Here is a 7,657-nt window from a genome sequence, read left to right as displayed (position 1 = left end):
TTATGTATCTATTCTTCAATATAGGGAGTATAATGTACTCTTTAGAGGGACACATGTGTTGATTAAGTACAAGGATTGGAAATAACCCATAACTATTGGAGTTAGGAGTGGTCACCTTTATAGGTTGCAATCTGATACTCCTAAGGCACTCATGAGCAACTATAACCCTAGAGATCTTAGAGAGCTATGGAATAGGAGGATAGAGATCTTAGAGAGCACTCAAATTGCTTCGTGAGATGGTGACAGGTGTTCCAGAGGTGAGCATAAAGCATGATGATGTATGTAAGAGATGCATGTTGGAAAATTTTGCGAAGACATCTTTTCCATGGAGTGACACCAGATTTGAAGGTATTCTTGATCTAGTACATTTAGATGTATGTGGACCAATGTCGATGAAATCTCTCAGAGGATATGAGTATTATGTTACTTTTATCGATGCTTTCTCTAGGAAGATTTATATATACTTCTTGAAGTCCAAGGATGAGGTTTTCAATCGATTCCAAGAGTTCAAGGCTCTAGTGGAGAACTCAATAAGAAAGAAGATTAAGGTTCTTCAGTCAAACAATGAAGGCAAGTACAAAGGAAATAACTTCCAAAATTTTTGTACTAGGAAAGGAATCAAGAGAGAGTGGATTCTTTCTTACAATCCACACTAGAATGGAGTTGTTGAGAGGAAGAACTATTCTATATCAAAGGTGGAAAGATTATGCTACATGACTAGGATATGTCTAGCTACTTATGGATAGAAGCATGTGGTGCAACAATCTACATTTAGAATAGGGTTCCACACAAGGTACTAGGGAGGATGACACCAAAGGAAGATTTTATAGGTTAGAAGCCTAATGGTAGCCATTTCAAAATATTTAGGATTTTGGCATATTATAATATTCTAGGTGATACACATACCAAGTTAGATCAAACTGCAGAAAGGGGGTACCTTTTTGGGTACAATAAAACCTCAAAGGCATATATGATTTTTATCCCTAGGACTAGAAGAATTATTGTCAGACGTGATATTAAGTTTAAAGAGGAAAAGGAATTTATAAGGTCTAGATATTTGCTAGCAATGATTAGAGTGAGTAGCCAACATAATCTCCAGGGCCTAGTCAAGGGCAACAGAGCACAAGTATAGTTACTAGTACAAATGTAGGTTCATGTGGTGAAGTTTCATAGAGCATGGAGCAATAGGTGCAATAGTAAATGCATCTAAAAGACTTAGAGGTTGATATCTCATCCTCTATAGTTGGTAGTAGGAACCATAAGGTTCAAGAGACACTAAGTGATACTCAAGAGTTTGTGGGAGCTCCTAGGAAGAGTACTAGACAGTGGACACAACCAACTAAGCTCAATGACTATGTGGCATTAGTTAGTCAATTGGTAGATAGTGAACCTTCTAGCTATCAAGAGGCTATAGAGCATTAGGTATGGCAAGATGCTATAGTTGATGAGTATTCCTCAATCATGCATAATGATATGTGGGAGGTAGTTCCTAGACCAATAGATAGAGAAGTTATTAGATGACCTTGAATCTATAAGATAAAACATGGTGTAGATGGTAGCATCAAGAAATATAAGGAAAGGTTCATGGCCAAAGGGTTCTCTTAGAAGGAGGAAATAGACTATGGGGAGACATTTTCTCCAGTGGCTAGGGATACTTCTATATGGGTTGTAATCTTGTTTGTAGCACAGATGGGATGGAAAATCCATCAAATGAATGTTAAGACAACATTTATTTATGATGAGTTAAAGGAGGAGGTAAAAATAGAGCAAGCAAAAGGCTTTGTAGCACACAACAAAGAGACCCATGTGTGCAGATTGAAGAAAGTATTGTACAAACTCAAGCAAGCTCGCATAGCGTGGTATGAGCACATTGACACATACTTGCAAGAAATGAGCTTTGTGAAGGGTGAAGCAGATGCTAAACTCTACTACTTGGTGGTTGGTGGTGAGATTATCATTCTTGTTCTTTATGTGGATGACTTGTTTCGTATAGGTTCACTAGGGATTATAGAAGACTGGAAGAGAAACCTTGTAGAAGAGTTTGAAATGAAGGACTTAAGACTTATGGACTACTTTCTAGGCATTGAGGTGTGGCAAACAGATGGAGATATTTTCCTTGGTCAAGGGAAATATTGCATTAAAATCTTGAAGAGATTTAGGATGGAGGATAGCAAAGCCATGTCTACATCCATGATCACAAATTGGAGGCCGGTAGATACATCTAATGAGAAGGATGTAGATCTCATCTTATATAGATAGTTGATTGGTTTTTTTATGTATTTGGTCAACACTAGGCCAGATATAGCATTTGCAGTAAACTCTCTTAGTCAATTCATGGTTGAACCAAAGAGAATGCATTGGACAGTGGCCAAGCATGTATTGCATTACTTGCATGATACAATTGAGTATTAGATAAGATATGTTCAAGGTGAAGGAATCAAGTTGATGGGCCATACTGATGCAAATTGGGTAGGAAGTACAACAAACAAAATGAGAACTTCAGGGTGTTGTTTCAATTTGGGATCACGAGTTGTATCTTGGTTCAGTAGGAAGTATAAATTTGTGGCTCTGAGTTCAGCAGAAGCATAATACATAGCAGCTAGCAAGGCAACATGTGAAGCTATATGTCTTTAGAAGTTTTTAGTAGCCTTGTTTGGTCAAAACGTTGACACTACTATGTTACACTATGACAATCATAGTTGCATCAAGTTGTCTAAGAATCTAGTATTTTATGATAGGTCTAAACATATAGACATTAGATATCACTTCATTAGAGATTGTGTACAATAGGGGGTGGTTCAACTACAATACATACCTATGGAGGAGCAGGTAGCAAACTTTCTAACAAAGGCATTGGGAAGGCTAAATTCATCTTCTTCAAAGATAAGTTGAGTGTCATGTAGAATAACTTCCTTGCTAAGAGGGAGTGTTAGTTTTAGGTAGCTTGGATAGTTTTCCATCTACATTTGATTAATTAGCAAATAAATATTTGTTAATTAATTGAATCCTTAGAGAAGCCACTAGTAACCTATTGGTTAGGTTGTTTTAATTAAGAAGTAGCTAGAAACTTCTTGGTTAGGTTGTCTTGATCAAGAAGGAACTAGAAACCTCTTGGTTAAGTGGTATAAAAGGGGTTCAAGGGAGGCATTTGGAGAACATAATAGAATAGAGAACAACAATAGTTGTAGAAGCATTTGTAGTGATAGCAAATGAGTTTGCAGTGATAGAAAACAACCATGTGGCATAGTGATAGCATTGGGAATAGTAGAGGGAAATATTAGTAGGAGAAATTAGGAGGTTGTCTGAATTATACTAGCGAGAGGCAAGGAATTTTGTATCTCTTGATTTGTTGAAGTTAATAAATTTTCCATCTACAAAACTTGTTTTCCCTTAGGGTCTTTTCCAGGGACAATTTGTCCAAAAATATTGTGTTCTTTGTGTTCTGAATTTCTTTCTATATTCTATTGGTGAAGTTGTAGTTGTGTTATTTTTTTATATTAGCTGGGAATTTATTTTCAACAATTTAATAATTGTTTACGATAGGAGATTAATAATCAGTAATTGGAATATTGTTAATTTTCACATACATAATAGTCAAGAAGTTTATTTAAGGGTCATAACACTTGTAAGGTCTATCATTGAGTTCATTTTCCAAGTTCCCAAGTCACAAATTTTTGAATTATTTGATGATAATATAGATTGAGCTATAACAGAACTCTCTCATGTGGTCTGGGAACCTTTAGAAGAGATTATTTTATATTTCTCTTTTATAGTCAGTTAATAGATCATTTTATTACCTCGTTACTTGAATGACATGTGTGTTATAAATACAAATGTTTGAACAAAAATCAAAATTGCAACATATTGAAAAAAAATACAATTGAATAATTATATGTATCATATTAGGAGGATTAGCAATTTATCAAAGTCAAGCTCCTATAGTTCGACTTGTTTGGCTAGGAGAATAGAAATTAATTGAATAGGAATGCATATTCTTGAATACTTATTCTGGAATAGAAAATGGGGGTACATATTCCTATTCTTTGTTTGGTTCAACCAGAATTTGATGGGGAATTCATGAACCCAAAAAATTATGTTTTCTAAAATAAATAAAACTGGAATAGGAATACATATTCCAATTGCACCTATTTAGGTGGAATTGAAAAACCTCATTTCTGGGCTAAACATGGAATATATATTCCTATTTTATTTTGTATTCCAATTCTAATTTGGTGCATCCAAATAAAGAATTCAAAATTTTAAGAATTTACATATGCCTATTCCACTTGTATTCCTGCTGCCAAATGCGCAGAGAATAAGGCAGATAAAACGTTCCATGAAATACTCTCATGTCATGTTTGGTGCTATAGCAAATGACTCCAAAAAGGTCAAATGAAAATTCGATTAACATTTTGATGTTCTGTCTATGCTTCTTCCCCTACAATCCCATTGTGATAGAATTTGCCAACTAGTTTAACGTCCATTTTTTGATCAACATGGATTTTTTCTTTTCATGCAATGCAAATAAATGTGCAAAACACAAATTTTTTACAACTCGAAGGCTAGAACCCAGAATTGTTTTATAGGTAGAGAGTTATAGTCGATACCCATGCACAATTTTGGAAGCTTATAGGTGGCCATTATCTATCACCCTCCCCCCCATCCTATCCCTAGAAAATGATGGGCCTCCGTAGCCCTAGCCCTAAAATTTTATGGTATGGTATGGGGTTCTGCCTAGAGGAATGGGCAAACCTATAATTTTATGGGTAGAATATTCACAGGTTAAAACTTATTTGATTTATTTATTTACTTTTATTTATTAAAAACTGATTCATAATTGATATGTTTATTGGTTAAAATTAGATTTTAACTTTAAAAAAAAAACGTAGTAATTATAATGTATATTTATGAAATATTTGATGATGGTCATATTTATTTTCTAATTATATTTTAAAAATGTGTTCACTATACTTTTTGTTCTCTATGACTATCAAATTCACTAGTGCATTAATTTAAAAAAAATGTAATTTATTTTTTTCTAAAAATAATTTGACTATTAATTATGAATATCTTTGTTTAATATTTAATTACTAATATATGAAATATCTTTAACATTTGATGTGAGACCATCTTAATTATATATAACTTAATAAGATATTTGAATTGTTGGTAGACTAAATAAATCATCATTATAATTTGACCTCTTTGTATAAGTTACACTAAAATATTATAATTTTGAATAGAATGGAGGTATTAGTAATAGTGGAACATGATGATCAAAAGTGATACACCTACAATTTTTTTCAAAGAAAATAGAAGAATTGGATGAATGACATGAATAGATGTAATTTTTCCTCCTTCAATAGAAGAAAAATGACAAAAATAATGAAATTACAATTCAAACTATCTTGGGAGAGAGGGGAATAAAAGATAAATGAAATAACAAAATGATGTTGTATAGGGTAAAAAATAGATACAATATAAAAATTTGAGTACTCTGAGATTTTTAAGTCTTTAGAGCTAATTTGGGATAGGGAAAATTATGTGGGTTTAGGAATATTGAAATAGGCTCAAAACTAATGTGTATGGTATATGACTATTTATTGTAATCTCTTCCTTGATGGCATTTTATCTTACATTCCTACTTTAAATTATTTTTTATTAAATAGTAGTTAAAAATATTGAATTAAATAGTATGTTTTAGTTGATAAAAAGCATAAAAAATCAATAATTTTTTAATTTTTATTTACGTTTATTTGAGTACATAAATTTATCTATTTGACCAAAATTAAGAATTTATTTCATTAACTTGTGGCTAGGAAAAATTCAAAGGTAAAGAAACTTTTTAAAGATATATGACTCATTTATCATTAAATAAATAGAAAAAAAAATGAAATAAAGTTGATAAGTGAAAAAAAATGGTCAACATAAGTTTTTGAAATGAGAAACAACAATTGGGTGTTGACCCATGGTACAATAGCAACACTGAAGAAAAAAATTTATCAACAAGTTAATGGCAACAAGAGTGTAAATGTTAAGGTTCGTGGTTGCATAAATTCCTATATCAAAAACTAAGTTATGAAAAGCAATAAATAACAACATAGTTTTAAAACACTAGTTCAAAACAATAAGCATAATAATAGGGTAATCAAATTGTAAAGAGTCTAAATAAACTTTAAACATCATAAGATGCATCAAAAGGATAGAATCTAAGTTGGGACTGCTTTTAATAAAGCCTCCTAGAAATAAAGAAAATAGCCCAAAGTGCTAGTAAACTTGTCATTGTAGCAAAACATAACAAGCCAATGTTAATTCCCTCTCCCTAATCTCTTGGACAACAATATGTCTGCCTATTTCTCATTCAAAAAATTAAAGAGTTCCCTTGCATCCTCCTCTTTGGATATGTTGCCACTAAAAACTTTACCTTTCAAAAGATATAGAATGGTAGCACAAGCATGCATTATCTTGAGAGTAAATTTTCTAATGCCATTTAAGTGATTTCTTAAGAAATCTATTTCCTCCTTCATCTTCTTTACAAACATATAAAGAATAACATTTTGGTACTTGAGGGTGCACACCAAGCTACCACCAATTTTACCTTTTCCTAGGATTTCAATTGTAATATTTCTTATGTTCAACAGGGGAGACATTTGGGGGAGGGAGGTAGGATTAAAAGTATTATGTAGGTAGGGGGGTGGATGGTTAACATAAAGGGTTGGGGAAGGGTCCTTCATGGGGCTCTAGGTCTTCTTATTGGAGGAGTCATCCAACTCTCTCTCTACAATTTATTTACTTCTAGTATCTGTTGAGGACTCCTCTTTTCTTGCTAGGTATTTAATGGCTTTCTTACCCACTCCTTAGCCAGCCTATTAGAGAAACAAGTTTGATTTTGTTTGAGGGTTATTTTGTTGGGTCATTTTCTAGAGAAAGTATCAACGGCTTCCAAGGCCTTGCTACATTTTTTAGCACCTAGGGTTTTTTTAGTGGGGGAATCACCTAAAGAAATAGTGAGTATATTGGAGGAAGCCATATGATTTAAAAGTTTAATTTCAAAAGGGATAGATGCTGAGGGAGGAGGCTTGGGTTTATTTTTAGTGATGGAGAGAACATTGGTGGCTGAAGGAGGGCACAAGGCACATCAAAATTCATAAAGTCTAGATATAAGCCCTTGATGGAGGATAACTAGTTTCTTCCCCTGGGCTTTGGTTTTAACAATCTCAAACATATTTCTTTCGAAAGAATATAGAAAGTAAGATGAAATGCAGATTAAGTCCTTACATCTAGGATGCTTTAAGAAAGGGAAATGGTAATGGTAGAAAACCCCATACCTTCCCTCCAAAGTAAAGTAATTGATGATTATCTTGCACATATTTTGAAAAATTCTAGGAGATCCTTAGCATTCTAACCACCCTGCTTCTTTACTGGCTTCTCCTTAGGGACTCTAAATAAATTTTTTAGGCCTATCACATTAGGAATCTTGCTAGTCTTCTCGATTTGTGCCCATAAATGGGAAATCCAATAGATTTCTAAACAACTTTCTCATTAATTCTCAAAGGTTAATCCTTTCGTGATGACATGTTTATTGCTCAAAAGAGCTCACAAGCTATTAGGAACTAGTTTCATCATGGCCCATCATATACTACATGTAGGGAAGAAT

The sequence above is a fragment of the Cupressus sempervirens genome, chromosome 5 (genome assembly GCF_028749045.1).
Source record: "Cupressus sempervirens isolate cs-2001-9-10 chromosome 5, ASM2874904v1, whole genome shotgun sequence".
NCBI lineage: Eukaryota > Viridiplantae > Streptophyta > Pinopsida > Cupressales > Cupressaceae > Cupressus > Cupressus sempervirens.
This window is presented reverse-complemented; position numbering follows the sequence as displayed.